Source organism: Armigeres subalbatus, chromosome 2 (genome assembly GCF_024139115.2).
Source record: "Armigeres subalbatus isolate Guangzhou_Male chromosome 2, GZ_Asu_2, whole genome shotgun sequence".
Taxonomy (NCBI): Eukaryota; Metazoa; Arthropoda; class Insecta; order Diptera; family Culicidae; genus Armigeres; species Armigeres subalbatus.
In genome coordinates this window covers 346,262,011-346,279,901 of record NC_085140.1, presented here as the reverse complement: position 1 = coordinate 346,279,901, position 17,891 = coordinate 346,262,011, and the positions used below count along the sequence as shown (strand labels likewise).

Sequence of the window (17,891 nt, the reverse complement as noted above, 5' to 3'; positions counted from 1 at the left end):
GCACGAAAACGGATTTCCGGATAAACTGATACGGTTGATCAAGGCGACGATGGATCGGGTGATGTGCGTAGTTCGAGTTTCAGGGCATTCTCGAGTCCCTTCTGAAACCCGCAGAGGGTTACGGCAAGATCTTTCGTGTCTGCTATTTAGCATCGCTTTGAGGAAGTAATACGACGGGCAGGGATTGACACGAGTGGCACGATTTTCGCGAAGTCCGTCCAGTTATTTGGTTTCGCCGACGACATTGATATCATGGCACGCAACTTTGAGAGGATGGAGGAAGTTCCTTGTGCACAGTGTATCCATTGTACTTGCTACACAAGACATTCAGGCAACTGGCAGGTACCGAAATGCTTTCGATAAGTATGGGAAAGTCTTCTTGAAATGAACGCGTTTGTCTGGTATAAGACGACGGTAGGAGATAATTCCTTCTTCAGATGATAGCATCATCCGGTATTAGGGGAAAGAAAGTGATAATGTCTTCCTCAATGAACACATTTGCCCGGTATAAGGCAAAGAGGATAGATAGTCCCTTCTTTAAATGAACTCGTTTGTCTGGAATAAAGTGAAAGAGCCTTCTTTAAATTGAGGCCTCTCGAGAAAGAAATTCTGTCCGCAATAAAGCAAAAGAGGAGATAATTCGTTTACTGGGCAGGTAGCACGCTTGCCAGGTATAATAAATAATGATATGAAGCAATTATATGTTTCAAAACTGCTGTTATATTACACCACACTTATCTAAGAAAATGCTTTTTTGTTTAATATAACATTCTGAAAACGGCATTCTTCCAAAAGTCATTCTGAAAAAGGAAGAATGTGTGTGTGTGTGTGTGTGTGTGTGTGTGTGTGTGTGTGTGTGTGTGTGTGTGTACAAACTAACCCCACTGTCTGGCAGTGATGTTATGGAAGAAAGCTGTCTGTTAAAACAGTCAGATTTAATCCGGGAGTTAGAAAGTGCTAGCTCTACTGCAGCTCCAGTGACCAATTTCAGAGTGCCTGGTATTTCATGTCCACCTGAGGTCACTATCACTAACATTAAGCTCTGCCTGGTTATGCTACCGTTCATGAAATGGATAAAGGTGACATAATGGATCTTCCGGATTAAAAATATATGTAATATATTTTAAATTCAGCGCGCATTTAGTTTTATTCATTATACATTTACTAGTAAAGAAATTGGAAAGAGCTCACCGTGATCTTGGATCTCATAAGACTTCATTCTCGTGAATGCTATTTCCTTTAACGTCTTCTTCCGAAACCCTTGCACATTCTCCTCGCAACAGCTTCATCCGCAAAATAACTTCGGCCATAACGCCGTGCTTAATATTGTCGATGTAGATCAAATCAAGAACATGTATGAACTTGTCTCAGCTACGTCGCTGGTCGCTGGTCTAGCGACGCAGGCAATTTCAATGCATCGCTGCAGCACCAAACTGAAAAGCGCTCGCTGGTTGAGCGACGCGACGGTCCAGCGACGTTCCAGCGATGACTCGCATAGACAATATATCAAACGAATCACTGTAGTATCACTTTCAACACTCCATAGTACAAGTTGCTTCACAATCAAAATAATTCCCAATTCTTTTAGTTTGATTGAATTGAAAATTTTGGGAAAAAAATCAGCAGTGAAAAAAGAACGTCAACTTTTGGCAATGGTCACTGTGATTTTCGTCATTCTGAAAAAGGAAGAATCCCTCAAAAGTCACACCGCGAAAGTTACAGACCACCTAATGCTATGTTGAGAAAATGAATTCGGCAAAATGTTTTTCGGTGAAATATAATACATTTATTACATATTGCGTAACAAGGGATCTTATATATTTTTTCCTTATTCTGGCCAAATTCGCCTGCATCAAAATAAGAGATCAGATTAGTCCTTATTCTCATTCTCAATTCATTCATCTTTGCATTATTTCGAGCTAACGCCTATTTTTGAAGGAACGTATCTACCATTTTCTTACTTTGTAAAAATGCCTTCTATTAAAGAATGCATCGCATCCCCATTATCCCCATATTCAGGACAGATACATGTTATTAAAGAACGAATAATAACGATTGTACGACAATTCCCGAAAACCAATTCCCTGAATGCAATTTCCCGAATGTAATTTCCCGTATGTAACATTTCCCCGAATGCAATTTCCCCGAATGTAACAATTCCCCGAATGTAACATTTCCCCGAATGGAACAATTCCCCGAAAATAAAATACCTGCGAACACATCTTCGCAATTGACTGTATGCGTCCGAAAAAGCAGTGTTTAAAGATACATTCAAGAGTGTCTTATTAGAGATTATTAGCAGAATAGCCTTTGGTAGTATTTGTAGTTCTTGATCTGCAGAGTACAGTGTTCTCTAAGGTAGTTTTTTTTTCCTAAAATAGTATCAAACTGCAAGATTAAAAGCCTTTGGTAAATATTTTTCCTATCTTCGGAATCATACTCCTGTCCTGCATATACCTTCTTCAAATATATAAGGCAATGGTGGATGTGAATCCTTGTAAACAAAAATAATGCGTTTGCCCGGAAAGAGGCAATAGTGAATGTGATTCCTTCTTTAAAAAGAATGCATCTGCTCGGAATAATGTAATGGTAAATGTGTCCCTCTTCAGCGGGTGTTTCACCAGATAATGAATGTTATTATTCGTTCTTTTATAACATGTATCTGTCCTGAATATGGGGGATGTGATGCATTCTTTAAAAGAAGGCAGTTTTACAAAGTAAGAAAATGGTAGATGTGTTCCTTCAAAAATAGGCGTTAGCTCGAAATAATGAATGCAAAGATGAATGAATTGAGAATGAGAATAAGGACTAATCTGATCTTTTATTTCGATGCAGGCGAATTTGGCCATAATAAAAAAAAATATATAAGATCCCTTTTTACGCAATATGTATTAAATGTATTATATTTCACCGAAAAACATTTTGCCGAATTCATTTTCTCAACATGGCATTAGGCGGTCTGTAACTTTAGCGGTGTGACTTTTGATGGATTCTACCTTTTTCAGAATTACCTTTGGAAGAATGCCGTTTTTCAGAATGTTATATTAAACAGATAAGCATTTTCTTAGATAAGTGTGGTGTAATATAACAGCAGTTTTTAAACATATAATTGCTTCATATCAATCATTCATTATACCTGGCAAGCATGGTACTTGCTTAGTAAACGAATTATCTGCTCTTTTTGCTATATTGCGGATAGAATTTCTTTCTCCAGAGACCTTAATTTAAAGAAGGCATTATCTCCTCCATTCTCATTACACCGGACAGACGCGATCATTTAAAGAAGGCGTTGTTTCATTCTTTCACTTTATTCCAGACAAACGAGTTCATTTAAAGAAGGGACTATCTATCCTCTTTGCGTTATACCGGGCAAATATGTTCATTTAAGGAAGACATTATCACTTTCTTTCCCCTAATACCGGGCGACGCTATCATCTGAAGAAGGAATTATCTCCTACCGTCATCTTATACCGGAAAAACGCGTTCATTTCAAGAAGACATTACCACAGTTATCGAAAGCTTTCCGGTACCTGCCAGTTGCATGAATGTCTTGTGTAGCAGTACAATGGATACAATGTGCACAAGGAGCCGAAAATGCTTCCCACCCTGAAACATCTTAGGCCACACCGAGAATCGAACTCGCAACCTCCGGATCGGCAATCATACGACTTTGCTCGCATGGCTTACTTAATACCCATCGCCTTGTGCCTCACTCAAAAAGAAGGAAGATGCATTCGGGGAAATGTTACATTCGGGGAATTGTTACGTTCGGGGAAATGTTACATTCGGGGAAATGTTACATTCGGGGAGTTGTTATTCGGGGAAATTGCATTCGGGGAAATTGCATTCGGGGAATTGTTATTCGGGGAATTGTCGTACAATCTAAAATAACATTCATTATCTGGTGAAACACCCACTGAAGAAGGGACACATTTACCATTGCATTATTCCGAGCTGATGCATTCTTTTTAAAGAAGGAACAACATTCATCATTGCTCTCTTTCCGGGCAAACGCATAATTTTTGTTTACAAGGATTCACATTCACCATTACCTTATATATTTGAAGAAGGTATATGCATGACAGAAGTATGATTCCGAAGATTGGTCAAATATTTACCAAAAGGCTTTCAATCGGAATTGCAGTTTGATACTATTTTAGGAAAAAAAACTACCTTAGAAAACACTGTACTCTGATATCTTTATAATTCAACAACACATCTTGGAGGATCAAGAACTACAAATACTACCAATTCAGCTGATAATCTCCAATAAGACACTCTTGAATGTATCTTTAAACACTGCTTTTTCGGACGCATACAGTCGATTGCGAAGATGTGTTTGCAGGTGCACTCAGCGAACTGGACTATCGAAATTCATAACTGGCGCCTTATGAATCTTCGACTGATTATTCCACCCACAGTGCTTCTTATACGCAGTTACCTTCCCGAGTATTCAAGCGTCGATGGGCGTGTGGTCTACATACCGGCCTCCCGACCCCGACGTCCATGGTTCGAACCCAGGCTGCCTCACTTTACTTTTTTTAAATGAAAATCATCATTCATAAGGCAACATATTGAAATTCATACCGATTCCTTGTGGCAAATTTTCATAAGGCGTTTGATTGAAAATCATACGTCCATTTTCCTTAGTGTATTTTATTTTCGGGGAATTGTTCCATTCGGGGGAAATATTACATTCGGGGAATTGTTACATTCGGGGAAATTGCATTCGGGGAATTCTTACATTCGGGGAAATTACATTCGGGGAAATTACATTCGGGGAAATTGCATTCGGGGAATTGGTTTTCGGGGAATTGTCGTACAATCGATGGGAGAACCATCCATCGTTCACACCGCGAAAATTGAAAGATTGCGGTGGGCCGGGCACGTAGCCAGAATGTCGGACAGTAATCCGGTGAAAATGGTTATCGATAGCGATCCGATGGGAACCAGAAGGCGAGGTGCACAGCGGGCAAGGTGGATCGATCAGGTGGAGGACGATTTGCGGACCCTTCGCAGACTGCGTGGTTAGCGAAGTGCATCCATGGACCGAGCTGAATGGAGAAGACTTTTATGTATTGCACAGGCCACTCCGGCCTTAGTCTGATAATAAATAAATAAAAAGTTTCAGCAATTGCAATTGAAGTAAATAAAGCTTAGCGACACTTTGATGAAAATGTTCAGTGGAAAATACACTCTAAGTCGAGTCGAGTATCTGTCAAGGTACAATTAAGTGGTGGAATTAAATGGGATTGTACAAACTAGTCTTATGACAAGTAATACTCGACGTTTTGCCTCATTTTTTATAGTTTCGACCTCTTAGATGAGATCGCATTTTAACCCATCGATCTTTTGACCTTTGACCTTTTGCCCTACAACCATTAATTCTATCTTATGTTCTTGCGACGTTTTGTTTTTTTGTCTTCCGACCTTTTGGCTCAGATTTTTTTTTTCGACCTTTCGACCTTTTGACCCTTCGACCTTTTGTTTTTCTTCCTTCCAGTTTTTCTACAAATAAAAGACAAAAAATTGAAAATATTTCGTTTCGGCTCCAAAATCGGTGATAACACAGTTATTATGCCCAATAACTATTTTACCAAACGGCAGTTATGCCAAACGACATTATGTCAAACGACTTTCATGCCAAACGAGTTTATTCCAAATGACCTACGCCCACATTGTAAAGCTCCATAATCGTCGCTTTTGCAACAGCTTCAAACACATCTCCATCAAGTACTACTCGCTCCCCGTATCAGCCTAATCAGTTTTTCCGGAAAACCATATTCAGACATTATCTGCCACAGCTTATTTCCGAGTGATCCGAGTCATCTATAGGATATATGTGCGCGTTTGTATCCCTTATGGCAATTTTCACATCGTGTGTTGGACACTCTCCGTAGGCCTTATCATGGTTCTCATAGAACGCATTTCTCACGTTTTGAGCGGAATTCGCATTCTCTCGTTTTGGGCCCGTATTTCCTGAATTGCTGCAACGCTCACGGGAACCTTCTGAAGCTCACGAGCATGGAACCCAACACATGCTGGTTCATTCAAAGTTCCAAGATTCGATTTTAAAATCGTCATCCTTTCTTCATTGCCGGGTCTGTCGCCGTTCAGTTCATCTGTTTGCTCTACTTTTGCCCTTCTTGGTAACTGTAAAAACATCGGTAGGGGCTATCTTCTCGACGCTGACACGATGTAGCCCCTATAATGGAAAACAGACGCTGTTATCAGCCGCTCCTTACATGAAAAACAGACGTACGATCTGATTTACAACAACTTACAATAATGTGTGTGTTTGTTTTTATGAAATTTTGATTTAATTCTTAGAAAATCGTTTGCAAAAATGTAATAAGGATTATTGCACAAACGCTGAAAGTTATACCAAATGAACTAGAAAAGTTACATTGGTAATTATTGTTGGCAGAATGATGGAACTATCAGAGGGTAACTTGCAAAAGCTAATCAGAAGAAATTTCTACTTTTGAGAAAATTTAGCGGAAAGAAAAATTGGAAGATCTGTGTTACAGAAAAAAATCTATTGAATTCACTGTACCTTCGAAACTCAAGTTTGCCAATCCTGCTTATCACCCTTATTTTTTAATGATGTTACATTGCGGAGTTTCGCTTTTTTCACATCGTTGAAGCACAGGTTCAAGCCTCAATGTAACGAAAGGAAAGGCCAATAAAGGATTACTAAAAAAAATATCGTACCATAAAGGTCGACGACTGTCGGGATTCCCAAGCATGCAGAACGTATATCTGCCCTACGCAGTGAAACGGAATATTGATTCGTTTGCGGTCGTTTACTGTCATTCTTAGTATCGACATCTCAACATCGAATTGATAGCAAATTGGGTTTGTACTTTAAAATCACCAAAAAAGTTGATAGCTTTCTGGCTTCATTCAGGAGTGGAAGAATTGTTTCTTTAACATTGGAAGTCTTACCTTTAGTTTATTAACGCAGAAAATAAGGCATCAAATTGGAGTTACATTCAAGGGATCTGGAAATAAAAAAGGAAACAGTGTCGTTAGGATTTAGGAAATAGTTGATCTTGAACAACACGTTAGCAGAACTCGAAAATATACTTATTTTACTAAGCACTGAAAAGCAAAAAATGACTTCTCTATTCATACGAGATGATCTGATTTTGCACACAGTCATGCATCCTGTTTTCCGGTTTGGTACATTCTCATATCTACGAATCTCCAAACTGATTGCTTCCCCGCGGTACAATGCGAACAAAGACCCGAAAGGAGGTCCCGCGATTCATGACTAACACACATTTCCTACTCCTATCTCGACTCTTGTCGCTGCAGAGTGTAAAGGATATAAAGCGCTGCCAAGGTAGGGTATAAGTGGCACAAGTTATCGAAATACGGCAGAGGGGCACGCCAGGATGTAAAAGCCAGAAAGGCGAACGCAGTCAACGAACGGAATCAGGAGCACGCATTTCGACAAAAGAGAACGTAGCTGTACGAAAAAGGGACGGAACAGCTGAGCCGAGAGTTGGTTGGTATAATATGAATTATTGGTTAATGTGTGGAACGAGGGTGAATCAAAATTTGCGCGCACTCGAGGCAGATGTTCGTTTTTCGAATAGGAGAACCATTGTCTGGTGGACGGTGATTTAAAGCTGCTACATAACATGGGGTTGTAGCACACTCGTTCGGATTTAATTGCCTCCGAACATGTTTTGTGATTTCTATCACTTGTTATGGCTTGTAGATAACGATAGAACAAATCATTGAAAGTTATAATGCACTAATTCATATTCGCATACCAAGAACAAATTTTAAGTACGTCCATACAATTTGTAAAACCGTTGAAACGATGAAAATAAATCATATGATAATTGCGAAAACGTGATCTAGGTAACTAAATAAGTAAACTTTGCATTCTTTTGAATAAGAGAAGTGCATAACTCATCCCTAACTTGAAGACATTCTTCAATATAATTGAGGCTTTGATAAACAAACTTTTCGTTACACAATTCTTTGTGAAATCAAAAATACAAAAAAATGATATTAATATTGCATAAAATAAAAACAGATTTATAAGGTTTTTATACAATGATTGTATTAGTATCTAGCAGAAAACATTTTATACACAATTTGCATGGTTCGAATATGAAACTGTGATAAAATCTGGTATTCACTGTTTTTGTGCAAGAGGGGTGAGATGACTACAATGACTTCAAAAATCTGGGACTTAATTCCTATCTTGGAAATGAAGGTACAAAATATTACTTCCAGAGAAGTTAGGGTACGTTGATAATAACAGAATAACAGAATAATAACAGAAAATATTACTTCCAGAGAAATATTTTTCAATATAATTTATTTCTTCGTTGTATAAGTGTGATAATTCTCTGCAGCTGTCCGCGATTTCGTGCAAGTACGTAGACTGTATATACTGGAGAAGGACATGAAGCTCCAGTGTTTTTCAGGTACTCAAATAATTAATTGAACTATTTTGCAATCACCTGCTCGTGTGGCCTTCAGGCGAACCGAAACCTGACCCACTTTCAGTAATGTCTGATGCATCAGCATCTGATTGAAATTAATCACATTGTATGGCTCGATAAACCATCTGCACCACCGAAGATAAAACATCTGTGATACCATTATTATGCATATCTTCTCGACCGCTATGCATTTATTGAATAGACGCTGATGCTGTACAGATGATCTCGCACATCTCCATCATCGACATCATGACCGAACATCGGCCAACAAGATAGTCACGCAAAGAAACGCACCCCACGTGTGCAAAATTTAGCCACACTATGTTGCGTCGTTGGTACAGCAATCACCTGGCGGCATGCCTCTGGTCCGGATACATCATCGGAACTGCATAAACTCATCCAACAAGTAGTGCCGCCCGATTGCAACCAGTTGTTATGGACCGATGCATTATCATTAGTGCACCGATCGAACCGGGGCGATGCACGGCAGCATTCGGAGCGTTTAACTCAAATAGCTGGATGCCGGAGATGGGAGTGAAAGTCCAAACTAGGCAACCGGAACGAGAGTGTAGCAAAACACATCATTGCCAAGCAAGGGTTGAAGCCATATATTGTTTGGTTTTGATTTTTTTCATCACATTGAGTATAGTTTCCATCCACAATTTAAATTTGATTTCAAAACATTTCTGCCTTAATTGTTTATACAATTTCTAAACGCCATAATCAACCCTGGAATTTCAAACTAATGAAGTGATTCACGGCGCATACCATGAACGAAAATGCATTTATCTGCTGTGATGATTATAATGCACATGCGGTAGTATATCTAACCGAGCAGAGGTGCCTCACTTTTAACTGCAAGGTTGCAATTTTCCAGCAAATATTTTCTCCTATACTTCGGCACGTATCCACACCACGAGTGGTGCCAAGCACGAGAAAAACAAAAACATTAATTACGATCAATCTGTGTGGGGAAGTTAGTTGATCAACATGAGTGCCTGCATTTTGCCGGTTGATAACAGTTTAGCCTGGCGTGGTTCGTAGAACATAGAACGAATATTGATCCAATTATCCACTCTGGAACAAAAGGTGAGGTTTTCAACAGCAGCAGCTAATGCATCCAGAAGCGGATCGTTGCCACAGTAGCAAGCATGCTTTTAGGAAGGATACTGTTTTTGGGAAAATGCTTGGCGAGCGTTAATTTCCGTTATCGATCTGGGCCAAACATGCTTGCTCGTGTGGTAATTTTTGATAAACATGCTTGTTCCAGCCAAACACTGACAGGCACACCCACCTCTACGGAGAATGTTCATCCCATCGTAATAATAGTCTGTTATATTAGCAGATACCAGTAATTGTGTTGTACAGAATTGTCAACAAAAATGTTCAAGCAACGAAAGGAATTCGTCCTAGTTGAATACCAAACCATATGCTCTTTGAGGTTCTACAATAAACTATATGAACTTTTAATCAGGCTCATCGAAGTTGATTCGCTTCAGTTGCGATGAGCTCTTGAATATGTAATCCAAGCAGTGCTATCGTAACAATTAAGCAATCTGTTGAAAGTTTTAGAGATATTAAAATACAGGACAATCGATGTCATACCAGGGAACAATTTCCTTCGCATTATTTTGGGGCATGAAATAAACATATAAAGCTGGTCTTTAATCGCACTTTTCTCGAAACCATGTTTTTCAAGTCAGATGGAAACTATATTGATATCCGATTGATAAGCGGTTCTCAACCTTTTCTTGAGAGGTACCCTTTTGTGCTTTTGCATAAATTGAAGAAATCTTGAAAGGAGACTCCCGAGCCTCTTGGAAGGAGGCTCCCGAGCCTCTTGAAAGGAGGCTCCCGAGCCTCTTGGAAGGAGGCTCCCGAGCCTCTTGGAAGGAGGCTTCTGAGCCTTTTGAAAGGAGGCTTCTGAGCCTCTTGAAAGAAGGCTTCTGGCCTCTTGAAAGGAGGCTTCTGGCCTCTTGAAAGGAGGCTTCTGGCCTCTTGAAAGGAGGCTTCTGAACCTCTTGAAAGGAGGCTTCTGAGCCTCTTGAAATGAGGCTTCTGAACCTCTTGAAAGGAGGCTTCTGAGCCTCTTGAAAGGAGGCTTCTGAGCCTCTTGAAAGGAGGCTTCTGAGCCTCTTGAAAGGAGACTCTGGCCTCTTGAAAGGAGGCTTCCTGGCCTCTTGAAAGGAGGCTTCCTGGCCTCTTGAAAGGAGGCCTGGGCCTCTTGAAAGGAGGCCTGGCCTCTTGAAAGGAGGCTTCCTGGCCTCTTGAAAGGAGGCTCTGGGCCTCTTGAAAGGAGGCTTCCGGGCCTCTTTGAAAGGAGGCTTCCTGGCCTCTTGAAAGGAGGCTTCCTGGGCCTCTTGAAAGAAGGCTTCCGGGCCTCTTGAAAGGAGGCTTCTGGGCCTCTTGAAAGGAGGCTTCCTGGCCTCTTGAAAGGAGGCTTCTGGGCCTCTTGAAAGGAGGCTTCCTGGCCTCTTGAAAGGAGGCTTCCGGGCCTCTTGAAAGGAGGCTTCCAGGCCTCTTGAAAGAGGCTTCGGGCCTCTTGAAAGGAGGCTTCCTGGCCTCTTGAAAGGAGGCTTCTGGGCCTCTTGAAAGGAGGCTTCCTGGGCCTCTTGAAAGGAGGCTCTGCCTCTTGGAAAGGAGGCTTCCTGGGCCTCTTGAAAGGAGGCTTCTGGCCTCTTGAAAGGAGGCTTCCTGGCCTCTTGAAAGGAGGCTTCTGGCCTCTTGAAAGGAGGCTTCTGGCCTCTTGAAAGGAGGCTTCTGGCCTCTTGAAAGGAGGCTTCCTGGCCTCTTGAAAGGAGGCTTCCTGGCCTCTTGAAAGGAGGCCTGGGCCTCTTGAAAGGAGGCTTCCTGGGCCTCTTGAAAGGAGGCTCTGGCCTCTTGAAAGGAGGCTTCCGGCCTCTTGAAAGGAGGCCTTCTGGGCCTCTTGAAAGGAGGCTCTGGGCCTCTTGAAAGGAGGCTTCTGGCCTCTTGAAAGGAGGCTTCTGGCCTCTTGAAAGGAGGGTTCCGGGCCTCTTGAAAGGAGGCTCTGGCCTCTTGAAAGGAGGCTTCTGGGCCTCTTGAAAGGAGGCTTCCGGCCTCTTGAAAGGAGGCTTCTGGCCTCTTGAAAGGAGGCTCTGGGCCTCTTGAAAGGAGGCTCTGGCCTCTTGAAAGGAGGCTCTGGGCCTCTTGAAAGGAGGCTTCCGGGCCTCTTGAAAGGAGGCTTCCTGGCCTCTTGAAAGGAGGCTTCGGGCCTCTTGAAAGGAGGCTTCCTGGCCTCTTGAAAGGAGGCTTCTGGCCTCGTGAAAAGAGGCTTCCTGGCCCTCGTGAAAGGAGGCTCTGGCCTCTTGAAAGGAGGCTTCCGGGCCTCTTGAAAGGAGGCTTCCGGGCCTCTTGAAAGGAGGCTTCCGGGCCTCTTGAAAGGAGGCCTGGCCTCTTGAAGGAGGCTTCCGGGCCTCTTGAAAGGAGGCTTCCGGGCCTCTTGAAAGGAGGCTCTGGCCTCTTGAAAGGAGGCTTCCGGGCCTCTTGAAAGGAGGCTCGGGCCTCTTGAAAGGAGGCTTCCTGGCCTCTTGAAAGGAGGCTTCTGGCCTCTTGAAAGGAGGCTTCCGGGCCTCTTTGAAAGGAGGCTTCCGGGACCTCTTGAAAGGAGGCTTCTGGCCTCTTGAAAGGAGGCTTCCGGGCCTCTTGAAAGGAGGCTCTGGCCTCTTGAAAGGAGGCTTCCTGGCCTCTTGAAAGGAGGCTCTGGCCTCTTGAAAGGAGGCCTGGCCTCTTGAAAGGAGGCCTGGCCTCTTGAAAGGAGGCCTGGGCCTCTTGAAAGGAGGCCTGAGCCTCTTGAAAGGAGGCCTGAGCCTCTTGAAAGGAGGCTTCCTGAGCCTCTTGAAAGGAGGCTTCCTGAGCCTCTTGAAAGGAGGCCTGAGCCTCTTGAAAGGAGGCTTCTGAGCCTCTTGGAAAGGAGGCTCTGAGCCTCTTGAAAGGAGGCTTCTGAGCTCTTGAAAGGAGGCTTCCTGAGCCTCTTGAAAGGAGGCTTCTGGAGCCTCTTGAAAGGAGGCTTCCTGAGCCTCTTGAAAGGAGGCTTCCTGAGCTCTCTTGAAAGGAGGCTTCTGAGCCTCTTGAAAGGAGGCTTCTGAGCCTCTTGAAAGGAGGCTTCTGAGCCTCTTGAAAGGAGGCTTCTGAGCCTCTTGAAAGGAGGCTTCTGAGCCTCTTGAAAGGAGGCTTCTGAGCCTCTTGAAAGGAGGCTTCTGAGCCTCTTGAAAGGAGGCTTCCTGAGCCTCTTGAAAGGAGGCTTCTGAGCCTCTTGGAAAGGAGGCTTCCTGAGCCTCTTGAAAGGAGGCTTCTGAGCCTCTTGAAAGGAGGCTTCCTGAGCCTCTTGAAAGGAGGCTTCCGAGCCTCTTGAAAGGAGGCTTCTGAGCCTCTTGAAAGGAGGCCTGAGCCTCTTGAAAGGAGGCCTGAGCCTCTTGAAAGGACGCCTGAGCCTCTTGAAAGGAGGCTTCCTGAGCCTCTTGGAAGGACGCTTCCTGAGCCTCTTGAAAGGAGGCTTCCTGGCCTCTTGAAAGGAGGCTTGGGCCTCTTGAAAGGAGGCTTCCTGGCCTCTTGAAAGGAGGCTCTGGCCTCTTGAAAGGAGGCTTCCTGGCCTCTTGAAAGGAGGCTTCTGGCCTCTTGAAAGGAGGCTTCCTGGCCTCTTGAAAGGAGGCTTCCGGCCCTCTTGAAAGGAGGCTTCGGGCCTCTTGAAAGGAGGCTTCCGGGCCTCTTGAAAGGAGGCTTCCTGGCCTCTTGAAAGGAGGCTTCTGGGCCTCTTGAAAGGAGGCCTGGGCCTCTTGAAAGGAGGCTTCCGGGCCTCTTGAAAGGAGGCTTCCTGGCCTCTTGAAAGGAGGGTTCCGGGCCTCTTGAAAGGAGGCTTCCGGCCTCTTGAAAGGAGGCTTCCGGGTCTCTTGAAAGGAGGCTTCCTGGGCCTCTTGAAAGGAGGCTTCTGGCCTCTTGAAAGGAGGCTTCCGGGCCTCTTGAAAGGAGGCTTCTGGCCTCTTGAAAGGAGGCTTCCTGGCCTCTTGAAAGGAGGCTTCCAGGCCTCTTGAAAGGAGGCTTCCTGGCCTCTTGAAAGGAGGCTTCGGGCCTCTTGAAAGAGGCTTCCTGGCCTCGTGAAAGGAGGTTTCAGGCCTCTTGAAAGGAGGCTTCCAGGCCTCTTGAAAGGAGGCTTCCTGGCCTCTTGAAAGGAGGCTTCCTGGCCTCTTGAAAGGAGGCTTCTGGCCTCTTGAAAGGAGGCTCTGGCCTCTTGAAAGGAGGCTTCCTGAGCTCTTGAAAGGAGGCTCTGAGCCTCTTGAAAGGAGGCTTCCTGGCCTCTTGAAAGGAGGCTTCTGAGCCTCTTGAAAGGAGGCTTCCTGAGCCTCTTGAAAGGAGGCTTCTGAGCCTCTTGAAAGGAGGCTTCCGAGCCTCTTGAAAGGAGGCTCTGAGCCTCTTGAAAGGAGGCTTCGAGCCTCTTGAAAGGAGGCTTCCTGAGCCTCTTGAAAGGAGGCTCTGAGCCTCTTGAAAGGAGGCTTCCTGAGCCTCTTGAAAGGAGGCTTCCTGGCCTCTTGAAAGGAGGCTCTGGCCTCTTGAAAGGAGGCTTCTGGCCTCTTGAAAGGAGGCTTCCGGGCCTCTTGAAAGGAGGCTTCTGGCCTCTTGAAAGGAGGAGGCTTCCCGGCCTCTTTGAAAGGAGGCTTCCGAGCCTCTTGAAAGGAGGCTTCCGAGCCTCTTGAAAGGAGGCTTCTGAGCTCTTGAAAGGAGGCTTCTGAGCCTCTTGAAAGGAGGCTTCTGAGCCTCTTGAAAGGAGGCTTCCGAGCCTCTTGAAAGGAGGCTTCTGAGCCTCTTGAAAGGAGGCCTGAGCCTCTTGAAAGGAGGCTTCCTGAGCCTCTTGAAAGGAGGCTTCCTGGAGCCTCTTGAAAGGAGGCTTCCTGGAGCCTCTTGGAAGGAGGCTCTGAGCCTCTTGGAAGGAGGCCTGAGCCTCTTGGAAGGAGGCTTCCGAGCCTCTTGGAAGGAGGCCTGAGCCTCTTGGAAGGAGGCTTCCTGAGCCTCTTGGAAGGAGGCTTCTGAGCCTCTTGAAGGAGGCTTCTGAGCCTCTTGGAAGGAGGCTTCCTGAGCCTCTTGGAAGGAGGCTTCTGAGCCTCTTGGAAGGAGGCTTCTGAGCCTCTTGGAAGGAGGCTTCTGAGCCTCTTGGAAGGAGGCTTCCGGCCTCTTGGAAGGAGGCTTCTGAGCCTCTTGAAAGGAGGCTTCTGAGCCTCTTGAAAGGAGGCTTTGAGCCTCTTGAAAGGAGGCTTCCTGAGCTCTTGAAAGGAGGCCTGAGCCTCTTGAAAGGATGCTTCCGAGCCTTTCGAAAGGAGGCTTCCGAGCCTCTTGAAAGGAGGCTTCTGAGCCTTTTGAAAGGAGGCTTCCGAGCCTCTTGAAAGGAGGCTTGAGCCTCTTGAAAGGAGGCTTGAGCCTCTGAAAGGAGGCTTCCTGAGCTCTTGAAAGGGAGGCTTCCTGAGCCTCTTGAAAGGAGGCTCTGAGCCTCTTGAAAGGACGCCTGAGCCTCTTGAAAGGAGGCTTCTGAGCCTCTTGAAGGACGCTCTGAGCCTCTTGAAAGGAGGCTTCTGAGCCTCTTGAAAGGAGGCCTGAGCCTCTTGAAAGGAGGCTTCTGAGCCTCTTGAAAGGAGGCCTGGAGCCTCTTGGAAAGGAGGCCTGAGCTCTTGAAAAGAGGCCTGAGCCTCTTGAAAGGAGGCTTCTGAGCTCTTGAAAGGAGGCTTCTGAGCCTCTTGAAAGGAGGCTTCGAGCCTCTTGAAAGGAGGCTTCCTGAGCTCTTGAAAGGAGGCTTCTGAGCCTCTTGAAAGGAGGCTTCCGAGCCTCTTGAAAGGAGGCTTCCTGAGCCTCTTGAAAGGAGGCTCTGAGCTCTTGAAAGGAGGCTTCTGAGCCTCTTGAAAGGAGGCTTCTGAGCCTCTTGAAAGGAGGCTTCTGAGCCTCTTGAAAGGAGGCTCTGAGCCTCTTGAAAGGAGGCTTCTGAGCCTCTTGAAAGGAGGCTCTGGAGCCTCTTGAAAGGAGGCTTCTGAGCCTCTTGAAAGGAGGCTTCTGAGCCTCTTGAAAGGAGGCTCTGAGCCTCTTGAAAGGAGGCTCTGAGCCTCTTGAAAGGAGGCTTCTGAGCCTCTTGAAAGGAGGCTTCTGAGCCTCTTGAAAGGAGGCTTCTGAGCCTCTTGAAAGGAGGCTCTGAGCCTCTTGAAAGGAGGCCTGAGCCTCTTGAAAGGAGGCTTCTGAGCCTCTTGAAAGTGAGGCTTCTGAGCCTCTTGGAAAGGAGGCTCTGAGCCTCTTGAAAGGAGGCTTCCGAGCTCTTGAAAGGAGGCTCTGAGCCTCTTGAAAGGAGGCTTCTGAGCCTCTTGAAAGGAGGCTTCTGAGCCTCTTGAAAGGAGGCTCGAGCCTCTTGAAAGGAGGCTTCTGAGCCTCTTGAAAGGAGGCTTCTGAGCCTCTTGAAAGGAGGCTTCCTGAGCCTCTTGAAAGGAGGCTTCCTGAGCCTCTTGAAAGGAGGCTCTGAGCCTCTTGAAAGGAGGCTTCTGAGCCTCTTGAAAGGAGGCTCTGGAGCCTCTTGAAAGGAGGCTTCCTGAGCCTCTTGAAAGGAGGCTTCTGAGCCTCTTGAAAGGAGGCCTGGAGCCTCTTGAAAGGAGGCTCTGAGCCTCTTGAAAGGAGGCTTCTGAGCCTCTTGAAAGGAGGCTTCTGAGCCTCTTGAAAGGAGGCTCTGAGCCTCTTGAAAGGAGGCTTCTGAGCCTCTTGGAAGGAGGCTTCCGAGCCTCTTGGAAGGAGGCTTCTGAGCCTCTTGGAAGGAGGCTTCTGGAGCCTTGCAAGGAGGCTTCCTGAGCCTCTTGGAAGGAGGCTTCTGAGCCTCTTGGAAGGAGGCTTCTGAGCCTCTTGGAAGGAGGCTTCTGAGCCTCTTGGAAGGAGGCTTGAGCCTCTTGGAAGGAGGCTTCTGAGCCTTTTTGGAAGGAGGCCTGAGCCTCTTGGAAGGAGGCTTTGAGCCTTTGGAAGGAGGCTTCCAAGCCTCTTGGAAGGAGGCATCCGAGCCACTTGGAAGGAGGCTTCTGTACCTCTTGAAATGAAGCTTCCGAGCCTCTTGGAATGAAGCTTTCGAGCCTCTTGGAAGGAGGCTTATGAACCTATTGGAAGGAGGCTTCCGAGCCTCTTGGAAGGAGGCTTCCGAGCCTCTTGGAAGGAGGCTTCCGAGCCTCTTGAAAGGAGGCTTCCGAGCCTCTTGAAAGGAGGCTTCCGAGCCTCTTGAATCTCATAACTTAAACTCGAAAATATCTTGAGATATTCTTGATTCCGCAAATCATGCGGAACTTTTCAAAAGTTTCAGATTTCTGCCTTATCCGCTGACAAATCAACTCAACTTTTGTTGATCCTTTAAAATACCTAGTTTTCTAATGTTTTAGGAAATTAAGAAGTTTTCCAAAATTATTCAAACCTTCATTAGTAGACCCTTTAAACTCCACAAATTCATCTATTACTTCTCATCATTCTGATCTATTACAGATTTTCTACACATCCCATTTCCTTCAGGTATCAAAGATTCTCCAGCATTTAAATATTCATCATGGGATGCGGGACGTTTTCCGAGACGCCTGGCAGGTGGAATCCGGGATTGTTCCGCATAATCTGGGACGATTGGTCTCTTTATTTTAGCATCTTGTCGACAATTGAAAGGATTCAAATATTTTCCGAAAATTGAGTTCTTAAAAAGTTCATAATCGGTCGTTTGTTTGTTTTGCGATACTCGGAACCGTTAAAATACTTAAACCAGTCGCAATTGTGAAAAAATGAAGCTAACGTTTACCTACGTTTAATAAAACTTTCAACACCTCAAAACATGAATGCCAACATTTCTCCTTCATAGCTTCGTAACAATTCCATTCTACTTCCAATCCTTTCGGCACGATGATGCACCAATGCACATCAGAATAACAGAAACGAGTGCCTATGGTATCTGAGCAGCAGAAATCGTCTTGCTCACACTACAATGCACCATCATCGGATCACATACTGCACCTACGAGAGTTCAGGTAAACGGTTGTTGCTTTTTCCCCCAACAATCATATCAGATTCGTTTAGTATACCACTTTGCGTCAGCAACTCGCCGTTGCGTCCTATGCGGTACAGGACAGTAGCTTGGAAAAGAGCATTCTTGTCAAAGGTGGATACTTGGTGCATCCAACCGTTTTATAGCATGCTGGCATTTATCAACTTGGTTGCTCACTTTGTGTGACTCTTACGTATTTGTACAATCAAGAGCTCCCGGGCAACAACGACGATGACGACGGCGTCGTGCCACTCGAGGAATATTAAGTTGCCAAGAGTGTAACTACAAGAGATTGGAGCGTTGAACGTTGACGGCGGCGATTCGTTTACATACGATGCACCTTTGCAGGTCATGAGCCAACAATCAGCCGGTAGCGTTCG

At 45.3% G+C, this 17,891-nt stretch overlaps 2 protein-coding genes across 3 annotated transcripts in view; one reads left to right on the top strand and one right to left on the bottom strand.

Moving 5' to 3' along the window:
• Positions 1-17,891, top strand: part of LOC134212898 (trissin receptor) — a 529,260-nt gene that overhangs the window by 403,904 nt on the left and 107,465 nt on the right. The gene's annotated exons all lie outside the window — the stretch shown is intronic.
• Positions 1-17,891, bottom strand: part of LOC134212896 (uncharacterized) — a 197,754-nt gene that overhangs the window by 73,490 nt on the left and 106,373 nt on the right. For both annotated transcript variants that reach the window (XM_062691197.1, XM_062691196.1), the window contains one exon: positions 6,949-7,004. The gene's annotated coding sequence lies outside the window, so the exon portion shown is untranslated. The remainder of the gene's footprint in view (positions 1-6,948; positions 7,005-17,891) is intronic.